The sequence below is a fragment of the Ambystoma mexicanum genome, chromosome 12 (assembly GCF_040938575.1).
Source record: "Ambystoma mexicanum isolate Mex_15411 chromosome 12, UKY_AmexF1_1, whole genome shotgun sequence".
Classification (NCBI taxonomy): Eukaryota; Metazoa; Chordata; class Amphibia; order Caudata; family Ambystomatidae; genus Ambystoma; species Ambystoma mexicanum.
Genome location: NC_090936.1, coordinates 599,657,659 through 599,675,591, shown reverse-complemented (window position 1 = coordinate 599,675,591; position 17,933 = coordinate 599,657,659). Strand labels below are relative to the sequence as shown.

At 47.1% G+C, this 17,933-nt stretch overlaps 2 protein-coding genes across 6 annotated transcripts in view; one reads left to right on the top strand and one right to left on the bottom strand.

The window, feature by feature from the left end:
- Window positions 1-17,933, top strand: part of FAM216B (family with sequence similarity 216 member B) — a 515,713-nt gene that overhangs the window by 122,775 nt on the left and 375,005 nt on the right. For 2 of the 4 annotated variants that reach the window (XR_011281830.1, XM_069628993.1), the window contains exon 1: window positions 17,294-17,354. The exons of the other annotated variants lie outside the window; for them this stretch is intronic. The gene's annotated coding sequence lies outside the window, so the exon portion shown is untranslated. Of the gene's footprint in view, window positions 1-17,293; window positions 17,355-17,933 lie in introns of those variants that run through there. 4 annotated transcript variants of the gene reach the window in all.
- Window positions 1-17,933, bottom strand: part of LOC138513869 (L-asparaginase-like) — a 127,963-nt gene that overhangs the window by 89,477 nt on the left and 20,553 nt on the right. The gene's annotated exons all lie outside the window — the stretch shown is intronic.

The window sequence follows — 17,933 nt, the reverse complement described above, 5'->3', positions numbered from 1 at the left end:
TGCCTCAGCTCCACATATTATTGTTTTAGTTCATTTAACAAGCACAAAGCTCCATTTGCCAGCTTTATGCACACCATCTGGCTTCCAGTAGTTACCCCAAATCTGTAGTGCCACTCTTCCAGCCTTGGATAACATTGTCACCCTTGTATCAGAGGGCTCTGGGCTAATAACAGCTTCAACAGCTTCTTAGAATCGTTGTACAGATCTTAATTGGTATCACCTTAGAAAGGATCTAACTACTGGCTTGTGTAATGCTTGGTCTTTTCGTAACTTCAGCAACTTCTACAACTTTAGAAACAAATTTAGGTACATGTGATCTCTCTTTAATGTTAAACTTCTACTTAAAGACTTGTGTTCCATTTTTTCTTCAATCGTTCTGCTTTAACGTGGATCGGGAAACACAGTTGCATACATGCGACCTCTCCTTGATGTTGAACAGTCTTGTAACAGTTCAGGAAAGTCAGTGTCTACTTCTTTAAAAGCTTCCCTTCAATGCTCTCCCTCTTAATAGGAGACACACAACCACTCTGGTAATAGTTTAAATGCAGCGATGGGAAAAAGAAAGGTTTTCTTTCTGTGCAAGCACTTTAATTTATGCAAATAAGATACAGTTCTCTTTGTGATAATTGACTTCCCACGACCATGAACATCTTTACTCACTTCTAATTACACACAAGCCTTCATTCAGTTACAGTTACCGGTAAGGAGTTTCAAGTGCTTTGGAGTACTGAGCTTCATTGAACGGCTCCAAAGTCACACCATTTGCAGGCTGCTTCCACTTCCGGTCTTTCGTTCTTCGGCTACTACTGCTATGGTCATTCTTGGGACCCACACACCTCTGCTGCATGGGTTCTCGGATCTCGTCTCAACAATGGAGAGTCTTTCTCCAGCTTCCATCGGGTTGCTTCTGCACACGGCCCTCGGGTGGATGCACAACTTCAGCTCTGCATTCACAGCAATTAGGCACACCTGGAAAGACTTCTAATTTCTCCCTGTCTCTTCCAATGTTGCCACAGCCAAACAGGGTTTATAAACACAGGAATAACTCAAAGTCTGCAGGAGGAATCAGCTCTTTTCTTGCTCAGTCGCTCCTTCTGTGGTGCCACTTCCTAGTGAACTTTAAGCCTCATGCTCTGCTTCTTCTTCTGCTACTGCTGCCCAGGACTGGACTGCCCCACCGGGACTCTTTTTTGAGTGGAAGGATACACATGCATTAACATAAACACATCGCGTGATTTCGCCTCGGCACCACATGGGTGGTTTGCCTTGAATGGGCTGCAACCACTGACCGAGGCAGGCATCGTCATTTTTTTTTCTTCCCCGCAGCTGGGCTGGGCCCGCGCCTGCGCAGGGCCTCCTGGGCTGGGCACCGGATATGAACCGCACGCGCCCTGCTGCAGCCCAGGCTACGCACACAGTGCACTGTGCACACATTAGGAGGCTGCTGGCCCGGGCTGCATGAGGCCTGCGCCTGCCTGGCAAGCCACAATATCGATTGATTTTCAGGTAAGCGGCAAGACACTGCATGTTGCGATCATATCACTATCATTGAAGGAACTGTATCGTCTCGTGGGATCTTACTTTTGATCGAGGATCTCGTTCCTCGAGTAAATAACTCACCTGGTCCTGGCCTGCCCGTCCGATAAGTTCCCTGAGTCAGTCCCTGTAGACTCACTCTCTGAAAGGGGACATGCTACCCCAGCACAGGATAGATTTGAAATCCGGCCAGCAGTGTGAAACGTGACCAGTTGAAGGTCCAGAGAACCCCACAGTGTCGGTGTTTTACTGGGAGAGCATTCAGGAAGTAGGCAATGGGATGAAGCGCTTTTAGCCTTCATCCAGTCAAGGTTCGCCCTTTCTGGGTCAAATCAGGGTCGGAATTCGAATTCTGAAATATTATTAGCACCCTGTACCATCTTCCTTAGGCTGGGCATCGGACCAAGCTCTTCTGCCTTTTAGCACTCTTGCTTGAAAGTGATCTGGAATATGGAGCCTAGAAACCATTACTGGATTATCCACATCACCTAAATTGTGTGATCCTGAGCACATACATGTATGCTCGGGGCCTCACGCCACTTTTTTTGCAAAATTGTCAGCATGTGAAATGCTGACCAGAATAAGAACGAAGGGCTTTATTTTTTTTTTTTTTTTTTTTTTATTACTTGTGTATAATCAAAGAAAAACATGATTTTTACAAGAGGTATCAGTTCTTAGTTCCATAAATTTCGAGAATCTACACAGGTGCAAAAGCCGGGAGTCAGGCAAGGTTTTGGGGAGTTGATGTGAAAACAAATCAAGTCAGGGCGGAATTTTTACTGATTAAAAGGAGAGAGATTCCGCCGGAGCCTGGTTCGCCTGTTGGAACCTCGTGTCGTGCACCTATGTTATCAAGTTGATGTCCAGCAACGAGCGCTTCCGGTAAAGAGGTCTTGCTTTGGTTCGCAATTTTGAGGAAAGCCGCCTGCATTATTTTTGCCGTGGCCGTTGCCCAGCGGGGTTTTTCACCAGAAATCAAACGGCACCACCATGTGTTTTCTTCAATCAAGATTGAGTCGTGCCATAATGGAAGAAGGTAGGCCATCCGTTCTCGGTTCAGCGAGGGGCAGTTTAGCAAAAGATGGCGTATTGACTCCGTGGAGTCAGAATCGTTACATAGTCTGCAGGTGGTTGTAGCAGTTAAAGATCTTATCCCCAAGATTTCTCTTGTATGAAGCAGGTTGAGACGTGCTCGCAGAAATATTCCTCTCAGATTTTTATCTGGGAATTTTGTACAGTATCCTAGGGGCGACTTCAACTTATTGAATGTTGGCGGGAGATGTCTCAAGCATTTCACAGCTACTGCTTTATCAATGGTGGAGATCCAGTCTTGGTTCTTTACTTTTTCGTTTACCCTTTGGGGGTTCGAAATTAGGTCAAGTTTGGAACATGACACTTCTTCCAGTATGTGTTCTTGTTTGCGGACCCAACGCAGGGCGGCTTTCGAGGACGTGGAGGACAGCTCTTGGCCAATAAAGTTACAGATTGGAAGGCCATCTTTCATTAAGGTCTTTCTAAACAGGGCAAGCGAAGCCACCCTGACAGCCGCACTTAATGAGAGCAGGCCCAGCTCTCTTCTAACTGCTTCGATGGGAATTGCATTTGGTAGGCCCAAAAGTGATTTCCATATGTGTCCCTCTAGCCTACGCCATAGTTGGTGTGGGATTGTGAACATTGCGTCCATGCCATACGTTAACGCTGGCACTATTTTCCCTTTGTAGAAGGTAATGGCCGGCAATAGTGAATATTTGCCAAATTTTCTGTCGATCGCTTTGAGTTGAGAGGTCAGAAGCTTAGTTTTTGTCCAGAGGTGAGCTTGCATTTTCTGTTCCTTGCTTGAACCGTCGATGATCACCCCCAGATATTTGAAGTGGGAAACCACCTCAATTCTGATGTTATTTACAGACCACGATGTAAGATTTTTGTGAGGACGAGTGGCTTTTGAAAGGATCATGATTTTGGTTTTGGCCTGGTTTATTAGTAGGTTGTTAGCTGACATATAGGCTGCAAGGTTATCAAGCTGTCTTTGCAGGCCAATTGGCGTTTGGTCGAACAGAATCATATCATCTGCATAGAGGAGTCGAGACAGGACCGTGTTTCCAAGCTTTGGAGGAAAGGAACGAACGAGTCGTTCAGAGTCTTTATAGTCCCCAAGAAATGCAACAAAGAGGGCTGGGGCCAGTGGGCAGCCTTGCTTGACCCCTCTGTTTGCACTAATTTCCCTGGAGAGAGTGCCTTGTCTGTTCAGCCTGACCTTGAGAGTGGTATTGGTATGCAAGGCCATTAGTGGGTTTAGGACCGATTCTGGGCAGTTCCAATTTTTTAACTTGTCCCATAGTTTCCTTCTATCGACTTTGTCAAAAGCCTGTGAAAGGTCAATAAAAGCAGCATAAACAGGCTGCGAAGTTTCTTTCGTTTTCGCTTTCAACAGGGATAGTATAAATATGTTCAGTGTCGTGCTCCCGTTCTTTTTAAAACCCGTTTGAAGAGGGTCACTACAGGGGGCTGTTTTGACCCATTGTTGAAAGTGACCTAGAAGGAGAGAAGCAAAGATCTTGCCCATAATGTCCAGCAAAGCAATCGGGCGATAATTACCCGGGGCGTCTCTGGTTCCCTGTTTGTAGATGGGAATAATGATCGATGTACACCACGAGAGGGGGATCTTTCTCGTCAATCTGCAGTGGTTAAACAAGTTGGAAATGAAGATGGACCATTCCTGATGATGTTTTTTTAGGTCTATGTTAGACAGCCCGTCCGGACCTGGCGCTCTGGACGGTTTTAGCCTTTTGATTGCGAGAGATATGTCTAGGACGGCTGAGAGATCCACCCATGGGGAGTCCGACACGGTGAAACACTGGGTTTTTGCTGTTGAAGGGCTCGCAAAAAGGTCAGTAAAGAAGGTAACCCACGCTTGCTCCGGAACAGCATTAATCATATTTGAAGAGGTTGTTGCTTGCGTGTGGTTTATTAGAGACCAAAAATCTGCTGTCTTTTTAGTTGTAAGGACTCGGAGCATAAGTTCAGCGTCCCGCTGGTAGATGTCTGCCCGTCTGGCTCTTAACCATGCTTTATATGTTCGGAATTCGTTGGCCCACTTGTTCCATGCTTCGACAGTTTTGACAGCTTTAACTTGTCTTTTTAGCTTTCTCAATGCCGTTTTTTTGAGTGCTATTTGTTTGTCGAAGTGGTGAGTATGGTTCTTTTGGGTTTTTGGACCCAACGCCGAGAGGTGTTTATAAGATAGAAGAAGTGGGAGGTAGTTTGGTCTACCAGGAAGCTCCCACGGTAACTCAGCGGCTTGGTTAGTCGCGTACTGAGAGGTGATTTCCCTTATATTTGTGGCAGACAGACGCAGACGCGTTTGTTGTGGGTTGAGCTCCACCTCGGGGAGATAGTTGCCGTTCGAGAGCGCTGTAGAGGCCCAAGAAAGGGACAAAAGGTTGTGGTCGCTTAACGTTGTTTCCACCACTTGAAAGTCTTGGACTTCTGTGCACAGGGCTGCAGAGGCAAAGATGTAGTCCAAAGTGGCCGCCCATTGGCCCCTTTTCCATGTTGGTGGGAGAGGCTGACCCTCTCTGATCTTGGCGACGTTGTATAAGTTCCTAGAGGACATGAGTGTCAGCCATAGTTCACCTCTTCTTTCGGCCTGCGTGGGATCCGTGTCCTTCGAAGAGATCTCCTTCGGCTGATCGCATTTTGCGTTGAGGTCACCACAAATGATGATCCATGGCGTCTCCCATTCAATACAGATGTCATCGATTGTTTCCTCCATAGTTTGACAAAAGAGAGATGAAGAAGTTCTCTGTGGGTTCCAGTAGGTGGTAATCAACGCAAGGGGGGGCGACAAAGTTGGTTTAGAGGATGGTTTGGAAGAGTCCAGCGGGCTGTTCCATGCCAACAAGACCGCCAGAACCCCGTAGGAGTTAGCAGTAGTTTTGAGAATTTTTAAGTTTTGGTCCGATCTCACCGCTATTAAGAGACCTCCTGAGGGACGGCCCAGAAGACCTTTTACCGCGGGTGATGTCACGATTTCGTAGCCATCCATCACGGGTTTGTCTAGCAGCCATGTTTCTTGGAGGCAAAGGATATCAAACTGTTGTAAGTCAATATTGCTTTGAGTCGATAAGTGAGCGTGTCCCCTTGTGTTCCAGGAGGCCAGCGTTAAAGGTTTTGAATGTAGGGGAGCGTCGGCTTCCTCTAGTGATTGCTATTTTGCCTTGTTTGGAGCTAGGACTTCTTTGATCCAATGCCATGGTCCTGTTGGCTTTACAATGGCTTTGTCTGGTGATAGGACAGAAGTTGAATGTCGGTGTTGAGACCTGTTGGCACGGCTGACACTTTGAGGTGAATGGTGTCTCCGGGCGTATGGTGATCTGCCCGTGCGCTGTCTGTCTTTCTGGTACTGAGACAAGGATCGGGTGGATGTGGCCTGCCTGTGTTCGTTATGGCCAAGGGACCTTTGGGGTGATGCATCTGCCCAGGCCACTTTCAATGAAGTTCTGTGTTGGGAGGAGTAATCCCTGGAAGGGTCTGCCCGATGTTCATGGACCTGGTCAGAAGTTGAGTTTTTTCTTGATGAAGCATTGAAATGAGACCTTAGCTTGTCTCTGCGCTCATGAAGGCGTCTAGCTGGGCTCTGGTCATTGATAGTTTTCTTCTTTGAGTGTGTCCCATAAGGGGTTGGTTTGTCGACATAGGTTTTTATTTCTGAGAGGAGGAACCCCATTGCCTTTAAGTCTTCACCCGCTTGTTTACAAATGTCTTGTATTGCCGAGGTATAGATGTAAAGATACGCCTTGGCCTTATTGTCTCTGTGGTATGGTTCGACCCGCTGGAGGTGGTCCGAATTCAAGTGTTTTAAGGCGGATACTGACGATGATATTTTTAACACAGTTCTTCTATTGAGAATTATGTGTTTGTCTTTGCTTGAGATCTGCTCAATTTTGAATAGGGTTATGGTGCTGGTCGTCTTAGCCTTGGCCATGTTCGATTCCGTTGGTTTGAGGGAAATAGATAACTTTGACGGGCTTATTTTGTCTACCACGCTGTTTTGAACATGGTTAGTGTTCAATTTGGTCAGAGCGGTTGCAGCAGGTGTGGGCAGATGGCGAGACTCGAGGTTCCTCCCGGTCGGCTCTCCTGCTGCGGTGGATTGAACGACAGCGAGGACCTGTGCGGTGGGCGACCGGGGAGAGGTTTGTCCAACGTCTTGAATGGATGAGAGCACCATAGGCAAATCGTCCACTTCTTGAACTGGGGTTGGAGATAGAAGGCTCAAATCAGAGGAGTCTTCAGGGATTTTCGGAGACTGAGCCAGGGCAGTTATAGTTTGAGACCGTGGCCTGGTCGAAGCCAAAGTGTCCTTTGAGATAGAGTGGCTAGAGCTTGTTAAGCCGCCTTCTGACAGGTGGTTGCCGAGATGGGTCGGGGGAGAAGAGTGGCGATCGCTTGGCGCTAGTTTTAATGTCTTTTTCCCTGGGAGTCTCCGTTGGGTCCGATCCGGGTTTTGGGCAGGTGCGGGGTGAGAGCTGGAAGTGGATGTTGAGGCCACTGACGTGAACTTTGGTTTGCTCGAAAATATTGGAGCAAAGTCAATGCAGGGGTTAGTTAGGGGCGTCTGAGTAGAACTATCAGCCCACAGCTTTTGGGGAGAGATCATCACCCTTGTCGCTGGTGAATGTGGTTGCAACGGACCCAACGGTTTTGGATCTTTTGAAGAATGGAATATGTCGTGTTTCAAATCGATAGCAGTGATGTAGCCTTCGAGAAAGGTGAGTTTAGACTGAATAGAAGCTAAGATGGCCGTGTTGTCTCTCGATGCATCTCCTAATGATTCATACAGTTTGCAAAAAGGGGCCATTGCGATGGTTATTGCCGACATGATTGTCGTTAAATCTTTTCTATTGCCCGATGTGTCTTTTTGAGGTGTGGAGGCAGGGTCCAAGACTGGTCTTTTATTTCTTGGAAAGTCTCTGGGTCCTAAAGATGCCAGGTTCGCCAGGGAGTGCCTACGCCTTACTGATCTTCCTTCGAGTTCGACATCACTTGAGTATCTCTCTGTAACGGAGCTTTGATGTTGGTCGCTATCGTCTTGTATAATAATGCTGGGTGGGGGATCTGCCAGCAACGCCAGGGGAGGGAAAGTTAGTGGGTGTGGCTTAGTCTCCGATTGCGCAGACTTTGCTTTGTGAGAGGAGTCGGACTTGGGCTGTAGTAGATCTAGAATGCCCAAGAGACCCTGGTTTGCCGGACAGTCTTTAAGTGTTGGGTGAAGAAGTGAGCTGGGTTCCAAGTTTCTAGAGAGGAACTTCTCAGTTTGGGTGTCTGGAGCAGTGATAGGTGGAGCAGAGGGAATCCGCTCGGGGGTCAGCGAAACTGATGTCGGGGGATCTTGTAGGTTGTTTTTGGAAGTTAAGGTTTGGCTCAGGTCTGTGGGGCAAATAGGTGACTGGGGGCAATCAGTAGCCACAGTTTTTCTGGTTTTTAGGGCAGGTGCAGCTTCGTCAAAAGCTTCTAGAATTTCCGCGTCTGACAGCTCAGAGTCGGTGGATAGTTTTCTTTTCCCTTGGAGCTTGAAGAAATTTAACAAAGCAGATGACAAAAGAGGTGTAGGTAGAGAAAGTTTGGGTTCACCTCTCTTTTTCCGGGGCTGGGGTCGGGCCTCACTTGTTGGATGCCTGGTAGTTTTTGTTGATACAGACATCAGGGCTTGGTGTTTTTTTGTTTTTTTTGTTGGTGCCACCAGTTTATTGACCAATTGTGTCACTGGCGCAGGGTTCGTTCTTGTGTTGACTTGATTTTTATAGAGTGGTCTTTTTTTAGGTTGGGGGAGCAGTTTTTTATGTGAAGCAGCATTCGAGGAGATGGAGTCCTCGTCTGAGTCTGAATCAGTTATTGGATCTGAGAGAGAGTTCGATAATGAGTCTTTAGATTTCTTTTGAAGCTGGAGTTGTGGATCTGGAGAAGGGATGAGAAAAGGAAACTCAGCCGTGAGTATATTGTCTTGTAAGGAGCTGAGCTCGATATCGGCAGCTTGTGTGGGATTGGCTGAGATCAGGGCCGGCGCCTTTCGAAGCGCCATTGGGGCCTGAGCAGAGGCTGGGTGCTTTTTTTCAGCCTTGTCCGATGAGTTCCTGGGATCGTCCGTGATTGTATGGATCATCGCCTCGATGGTTGTATTGGATGTGCATGGTTGAGGCTCGGAGCGAAGGTCGGGCACAGGTGGCGGCTTATGAGCCAGGGTCAGATTGATTGAGGTGTCTAATGGTGCCGCCATGTTGTTCAGCTCCGCCATGCCATCTGATACAGCGAGGTCCGGCCAGACTGCATCGAGTGAGCTAGCTTGCGCGGGCGCCCTCAGACCTACTGACAGGGGCCCTCCGGTCCCTGCACAGAACGAGTCACTCGCCGAGGCGGTACGAGGGCGGGTCGCGTCAGGAGCTAGAGTCGTGCAGCTGGCTGTTGCTGTAGCGTTAGTTGGTCCGCCTTTATGCACTGTAGGGTGCGTATGGATGATCCGGGCCTCGGGCCCAGGGGAGGCCGGTGGCTGTAACCCAGAAATTGTGGCAGCTCCATTAAATTGGTTCAACAGGGGGAAAGGGGAGCCTTCACGAGGAGTCAAGGCGGGAGACAGCAGCTCGTCGGTCATCGCCATGGACCTCGATTGCTGTGAATGAACCGAGGCGGCCGGCGGTGCGCATAAGTTCTTACGCACTTTGCTTCTAAGTCTGCGCTGGTCTGGGTCTTCCTCCATGGTAAGGAGGGGGGGGGGGAATGGGAGATGGGAGATGGGGTAGGGGGGACGGATCACAGTGAGGGTAGGAGAGGGTGGGTGGGGAAGTGAAGTGAAGGAGAGAGGGAGAGAGAGAGGGAGAGAAGGAGAGAGAAGGAGAGAAGGATGGGAGTGTATGGTGCGTAGGAGGCAAAGGGGGAGAGAAAAAAGAGACGGTAGAAACGGTAGAAACGGTAGGAAGTAGGAGAAGTAGGAGAATAGGAGGAGGAGTAGGAGGAGTAGGAGATCGGAGAAGGGAAAAGGGAAAGGTGTAAGGACGGTCGTAGTTTATAGCCTTCGGGAACAGGTTAGTTGCAAGAGTTACCTTGAGGCGTCTGGACCGGCTGTGCTCCGGGGCCTCGCGGAGCCGGCGCGGACTGGAGCAGACTGGAACTCTGCCCGAACTCCGCGCGCGCTCCGCGCGCAGGGCAAGTTTTTGAAGGTGCTGCTGGGAAAAATCCTTAAAGACACAGCAGCGTCAGCAGGAAAGCAGTCGAAAAGCAGGTCCTCACTCGTTAGTGACTGGAGCAGACTGGAACTCTGCCCGAACTCCGCGCGCGCTCCGCGCGCAGGGCAAGTTTTTGAAGGTGCTGCTGGGAAAAATCCTTAAAGACACAGCAGCGTCAGCAGGAAAGCAGTCGAAAAGCAGGTCCTCACTCGTTAGTGACTGGAGCAGACTGGAACTCTGCCCGAACTCCGCGCGCGCTCCGCGCGCAGGGCAAGTTTTTGAAGGTGCTGCTGGGAAAAATCCTTAAAGACACAGCAGCGTCAGCAGGAAAGCAGTCGAAAAGCAGGTCCTCACTCGTTAGTGACTGGAGCAGACTGGAACTCTGCCCGAACTCCGCGCGCGCTCCGCGCGCAGGGCAAGTTTTTGAAGGTGCTGCTGGGAAAAATCCTTAAAGACACAGCAGCGTCAGCAGGAAAGCAGTCGAAAAGCAGGTCCTCACTCGTTAGTGACTGGAGCAGACTGGAACTCTGCCCGAACTCCAGGGCTTTATTAAAGGTGAAAGGCACTTGACCATTCTGTTTGTCTTTTACTTGTGGACTCGCTTATACAGAGCAGGTTTTGTAATCAGAATGTTGGGGATACCGGCTGTACAAGGGCAAGAGTTGAAAACGGGCCACAAGGTTGTTAACACAAACTGCTGAATACTAAGTTACTTAGTGCGCCCCCTCTCTTATTTGTGTGTGGTCTCTTGGAGACGCTGTATAAACAGCCCACCTGTTTCATCCACTGAGGTCACTGTCCTTGGCCCCACCCCGGTTTTATGCAGTGACCTCTGAAGAGAGAGAATGATTTGAACTAAGGATGCGCCTGACGGATGTTCACTCATTCCATGTGCGAAACTCACCTTAGAAAGTGCATAAGCTTGTGAATAATAATGTTAACTCATATTATGCAGGACATATCTAAACAGATGGCTAAATCTGCACAGGATACGGTCTCTCTGGGGGTCAGTTGCTCGGGCGCGCTCTTTGCAATTCCCTCTTGAAGAGGTGTTGCTCCCTGTCTCTTCTCAATGCGGTATTACCTCCTTGTCTCATCATGACTAGCACCTGGTGGCACTGATTAGATCACAGAGCACTGCTTTTACTGTCAGTAGCAGAGCCGGCTATTTGGCGCCTCATACCTGTTCCAGTTGCAAACAGCTCTGTGTGTGACATCTATCTGAGAGCCATGCTGGCCAGACAGGCTCTGGGACTACTGGCATTAGATATGTGGAGAGCAGGGAAACATACACAATACCATGTACAATAAACGAAATGACCGTCCCCAAAGCGATACTTTAGTTACCCGAAGGGCTGAAGCTTTGCAAAGAATTTAAAATTAAACGAAGGGACTGGGACAAGAGAAATAATTACATACGTTTACAGGGGCTTAAATCTCACCATCACGTTCCATGCATGCTGTATACTACGGGTGTGCCAGCCACTGCGTTACTGATGTCTGCCCCTCGGGAAATCCATGCAGATTTATATTGTTATTTCCATTATGTCGTCTGCCTGTTTTGGCAAATTCTGGCCCTGCTCTAAAAGTGATGCGGTGTGAAAGGTTTTGCGGGGCTTTTAAACATCCCAACTGTTTGGAAGCCGCAAGACATATTCTCACTGAGTGCCCTGGCATGGCATTGCACTAAACCTGGCTGAATACATGATCCACGACTTGGCATCAATGGATGAAAGCGTCTTCTGGCCCCCCACTGCTTGAGTACAAGTACTGACAGCCTACATTTGGTCTCCGTTGTGTGTTCTGGTTATATTCTGGCTTATGTCCATCCACTGTCATTCTAGTATTCTATCAAATGCTTTTGGACATCGTATGTTTGGGCTTTGAATATCCAGCGTTTGCAATTGGAAATGATAAGTTGGCGTTCTTGTTATCAATGTTGTAGTGCGGATATAACCTAGCTTCATTTATTGACTTATTTTATTTCTTTGATTTTTGTAACACGCCAAGTGAGTTTACTAGATAAAATATGTTGATGTTTCTTATGAATTGTTGAGTGTATGCAAGTTAGAGCTAGGGTGTAAAAGAGAGCTTTACCTGCAATGGTGAAAAAGACTCAAGGTTCAAAAGTCAACAGGGTGAGAGAAAAAAGTAGGGTGCATAGGATGGTGATAAGATCGTTGCCTCGGTCTTCCCTCTGTTCCCCCCTTTGCCTCGTCGTGCCTTGAAACATTTGTTGTGCATAGCCACATTATAAATGCTTTATCATCATATGATATCGTGGGCTCTGTGCAAGGTGGTAAGAGAGACAGGGAGGAAGGGGGGTGTCACAAAAAGGGTGCTGCGAGCAAAGGGTGCATGAGTGTGCATTGCTGGGAGGAGGAAAATAAATTCAGGGTGCGTGGCACAATGTCTACAAGGGTGAGTGAGAGGTAAGAAGGGTGCAGGAGAGGAAGGGAGTGTGAGGTGAGAACGATTGGTGTACAGTGTGTGGTGAAGAGAGTGAGGTACACATAAAGAAGACCGGGTACAGAGAGTGGGCTAGAGACAGAGGGAGTGTGTTAAAGAGAGAGTGCAGTAGAGAGAGAGGAGAGAATGGTAGACAGAGAGTGAAGACGAGAGGTGGACATATATTAGAGAGAGGGAGCTAGAGTGTGATAGGGAGAGAGAATAAAAGAGCAATTTGTTATTATTTGTGTAATCCTTCCTCATTGTTCTTTTGATCACAGGGTCACTCACCCCTTTACTGAAAGGTCTCTGTCTGCTGAGGTAGCTGCTAAGGAGCCCTTTTTGTGGAGTTTGGCACTGTATGTGCTATGGGGGAGCGGTGCAATGAGGCACACCCTGCTGTGAGCCACTGTAAAGTGCCTGGTATGTGTGTAGGTGCCATGCGTGTGCTTAGAGGTCCTGCATGTGTGCTGATCAGCTCTCTTACGGGCAGAAGAGGACTTTGTTGGGCTGTGTAGCCTGAATATGCACAGTATATGAGATGGGACACTGCTTGCGCTAAGGGTCCCGATTTGTGTCCCTGTGTGTGTGCTGAGACCCTTTTTGTGCTGAAGGGCCCCTTTGTGTGCTGGCAGACCTTTGCATGTTGTGAGGGAGTCTGTGCATGCTGAGTGGCTCCTGTATGTCATGGGGGCCCAATGTGTGTTTTGGGGCCCCTCTAAGCATGGTTTCCCATTCGGTTCTATGTGTTGGGTGCAAAAAGATCCATTGTGCTTAAATGTTTGTGCAACGGGAGTTGGAAAAAAGATCTCCCTCCTTTTCCTGTTTCCCCACCCACCTGTGCCCCTTGCTAACTCTCCGGGGGACACCACGAGTGCCCACCAATATTTCCCAGGCCTCCCCACTTTCAATATCCAGGGGCACTATGCGGAACTCCCATGACTCATCACCCTCTCCTTCCCTGACCCCCTCCACTTCTCAGACCATTCACCGCCTACCTGCCTATTCCATCCCATGTCCCCACTTACCACTGCTCCCCCAACACTGTCCTGTCCTCTTTCGCTTCCTGGTATTGTTGTGCATGCTTTATTTGATATGTTTCTTAAGTTTATTGAGACTGATATTGCACTCATGGTGTGTCCATCTATCATTGAAGATATACTTTGCGAGATCATGAACTTATTTAAAACATGATTGTTTAAAATCCATATATGATTAAAACATGGTTTAAATGCACTAATTTGGACTCATTTGATTCAACATCTTCTTGGGGGATACTCGCAATCCCCTCATAGAAGGGTTGGGCTCACACGCTATGCTCGCTCCATCAACAAAATATGGGGCCACTTTGAAAAACAATTCCAGGGCCACTTTTGTGTCCCAGTCCAGCCCTGCTGCCGACCTTCCAGTTCCTGCTCCAGCTTCTTCTACTGCATCGTCCTGCTGCAGCCTTTTATGCCTCTCGGGCGAGGCAATTGCCTTCAGGTGCAGGTCCTTAGAGTTAATTGCCAGGTCCTTCCAAAGGCTGTTAAGCCTGTCTGCCTGTCCTCTACATACCTCCTCAGCCCTCTTCTTTTTCACAGTCCCTCAGGGATTCTGAGACATAGTTCTTTTTAGGGAAATTCAGTTTTCTTACTACTTTAGGTTTGCAAAAGGACAGCACAAGGGCAGGGTTATGGGGAATGTTTAAAAGGGGTTCCTCCCAGTCTTTCTGTCTGATTTCCCCCATGTGATCCTCCTGCAGTACACTGCCCCCAGGGTCGGGATCAGAGAGTGCCTGCCTTCCCCTGGCCACATGAGAAGGGTCCCAGACCAGGTTCCTGGGAGAATCCCATCAGTTTCTCCACAGTATGCCACAGGGTCCCCAACAGCTCTGAGCAGACTCATCAGTGTCTGGCAGTTCCTCTGACCTGTGACACATTGCTGCAGCAAAGCTTTCACCTCAAGATGGCACTCTCCGCTTTGCAGACCCTCTCTTGGCTCCTCTTCTGTCTCCTCTTGCATCCACCTGTAAGCCTGCTGTTTTGGATTTGAACATGCCGCTGGCAGCTTTGCTGTTCTTGCCGGTGGCCCAGCGATTCTCTCCAGGTGCATACACAATCTCTTGGGCCTCACGCCATGCCGTCAAGAATTGCCTGCACGCGTCAGCCTGAGAACACCTGTTCTCCTCAGCACAGTCTGCTCCTGTGCTTCTACCTTCTCCCATTGCTCTTCTTCCTTCCGTTTTGCTTCTCTCTACGTTACAGATGCAGACACCATTTTTAAATGGCCTACGTAGTGGAATTTTATTACAACCACTAGTCTGCATGTTTTGCTTAGCTGTTTTGTTGATCCATATACACTCCCTCTTCCTGGTCTCAGTACTTGAGGCTTTATGGGAGTTGGAGTCCATAGGTGTTATAGGACTTCTAAAGTTATTTTTCTTTAGCACAAAATCATCAGAGACAGGAGATGTTATGTGTATGTTATGTACATATGAAGTGTGAATGGTATCCTGAATTTCTGACAAGAAGGGGATTTAGGGTTTTATTACTGGAAGGATTTGTATAGTGACAACATGCCATCAGGAATTTAGGAACGATAGGGTCTTCTTCACATGGAAGGGAAGAATACCACGTCTCTCCTAACAGGGTTTCCAAATCTCCCCGACAGTCATCTCCACCCATGTGATCCTCCCTCATAATACCATCCCCAGAGTCAGGATCAGGTAGTGGCTGCCATCCCCTGGTCACATGGGAGGAGATCTCAGGCTGGGGATCAGTGATGACTCCACAGGATTCATCACAGTTTCCTGTATGGAATAGCCCCTTGCCACGTGGGTTGTTCGAGAAATTCCATTTTAGGAATATGAAATGTTTGCTATAGGCAATTGCTGATCTTTGGGAAAATAATACAGTAAAAACTGCCTACACATCTGATATTTGTTTTCTCCATCATGACAGTTTTTGTAGTATATTAGGATCAAGGAAATTCTTCCAAAGATACTGATAAGTGGAATAACAATTAAAGAGGAAACATTAATGATGGATCTATTTTTTTCGTACCTACAGTGACTCCAATATAAGCAGAGATTAGTAAGAACTGGGCATGGTGATGATAGACACATGGTCGAGTGATCTAAGCTTGGAGGTCTTGGGTCCAATAATGTATAAATATGTCCCTCTTTCAGGTTGAGATGAGCAAGGTCTTTTCAATTATGTGCCAATGTTACTCAGCGAGTGACAACTTGAGACTGAAAGCCACAACAACCTACAATAGCCCACAAGGGTGCACAGCTTAGTCCTTACATGTGGAACCTGTTGGGCCCACAAGCGGGCTTATTATCACTTAATTGGGCAAGATGCCGGAAAGTCATAAGAAAAAGTCTCCAATATGGGCATGACATTTAATGGAAGCGCATCTCTTTGCGTTGAGAAGGTTGCGAGCATTTATGAGAATAGCCTGGCCAAGAGCATCATCCCATTTAATGCATCAGGCCATCATAAGCCTCTAAATGGAGAACCAACACTACTGAATCGTGGATGGACTACCAGATATCCTCAGTCGGGTCTCTGCCCCGGCTGCGGAACATGCAAAATAAAGCAGTTTGGGGACTTATGATCATTAATCTCACGCTTCTTCTCAGCCTTATATTTGAATAACCAGCAACAAACATAATGTTTAGCTCCAAGAACCCTACAGAAGAAAAGATGAGCATAGTGGGGGTTGGTCAGGAGAAGTGGAGAAAGTTAAATCTGAGGTTCTCTAAATTAAGAAACAGAAAGAAAAAGAAAGGAAAAGCAAGAGGGAGTTTGAAGGAATGTGTCCATTTCGTCATAAACAATTTAGAACATTAGCTTTGTTTCTCAAATCATGTAACAATGTATCAAGTAACAATTAAATGGGTCCAGAGTATATATCCTTTCATAAACACATTTTTAATGACTTGTGAGTTCCTCCATTTTTCAAATTGTAGAGGAAATACTTCTATTAGTGCATAAACTATCATACACTTAAAAATAATTTTCAGTGTTGAATTAAAACCTACACATTCACTTGTGGAGTCTGGTAGTCTATTGAAAACACCATGCCAATACATAGAAAAAATCTACGTCCTCAGAAACTTGACGCTCACTCAGGAGCCGAAGATAGCTGATACAGAGTAAAATACTGAACTTCCGGTAACTGAGAAACGAAGTCCGGTCTGACTGACTCCTGTATAGTGCTGTGTAAATGAACAATACTCTTTCTATTTAGTCTCTGAATAATTAGAAGGTAGTCTTATTTATTGTATAGTATAATGATGATGGTAACTACACTATCTTTGATTGTCACTTCTGTACTTTACTAAATACCAGGCTGCCTAATTCACATACCTTTTTTTCCTATGGCTCAATTGTCTCTGGTTTCTAGGTATATCTTAATCTGTCAAAGTTGAAATGGGATAGCCCTCAAATGACCCTCCTTTTGGAGGGTCTGATGAGAATTCTTAATTCATTTCATTTGTACTTTTCTTAAGGGTTCTCCCTGCAGTCATCCCTATCTTGATGTGATCTTTTGGTGTTAGTCAGCCCTCCTACCTTGGTCTCCTTCAGGATCGCAAGAAATTCAGTAATGTATAGGTGTATTTTTAGGAAGTGTAAGTACCCTGAGAAAATCGCATCTGTTCCCACAAGCCTGCACTGTGACCACAATCCCTGGGACTCAGTCCACCCTCAAGCCTGGTACATAGATGATCTTTATGATGCATTTGAAGTTTAATTGTATTGGACCACACCCCAGTAAGTACACAAGTTACTCCATTTAATGCAATGAGAGGGCCAGAGTTCATAAAACTAGTATTCCACTAGGCATAAATGCTTTTCCAGTGCAAGTGGTTTATGGTAATAATGAGGCGATATTACATGAGGCGGTGGGCTGAACCTGTGGGTAACAGCCTCAGCCAAGTTAAGGGCCCGAGCCTTGTGTAATGTCGCCATTAGCACTTGTGTAGTTACCTACGCGGGTGCTCATTTTCTTTTTTTCAAAAAAACAGAAACTTACCTTTGGCCCTACGCCACACAGTGCTGTCCACCAGGAAGTCCGTTTTCAATGTTGACGACTCACATCATCAACACTGAAGAAGGATTGCCCGGATGACAGTGCTGCGCAGCGCCCACCCGTGGATTGAAGGTACGTTTCTTTTTTTTATTGAAAAAAAGACACCGTTAGCATCCGTGTAGGGAACTACTTGGGTGTTAAGGTAAAGGAGGAGCGGGGAAGGGAAGCACCCGACACCAATGAAAATGCTCAGAATGCAGGCTTTCCTTAGTGAATACAGACCACATTCCGAGCATTCTCATTGGTTGATGGCGCTGCACAGGGTGCTAACGTGAGTTAAGCAGCCTTGGGAGACCTCCTAGTCAAGGTATACTTATAGATAATGAAAGCAGTAACGTTTTTTAAAGTATTTATGTTGATGATAATTTAAACACGTGTGTCACTTCTTTTGCTTGCAAAATATTAGTCTGTCTTTTGTGCACACATTTGTTTTCCAATGTCTCCGCTTGCGGTTGGACTCTTAGTAACAACCTGGGCTCTGGCTTGGCTGAGTCCATGCATTTCTTGCCTTGTCCCTCCTGTAAGCATATGAATGCTAGGACAGGGAAGTGCTCCAGATTCCACATACAATGGGGTACCTAAAAGGAGCACAGAGGATGTGGTCATTTTAGATGCTGCGTTTTTGGAAATACGCTGGTCACCTTAACCTCA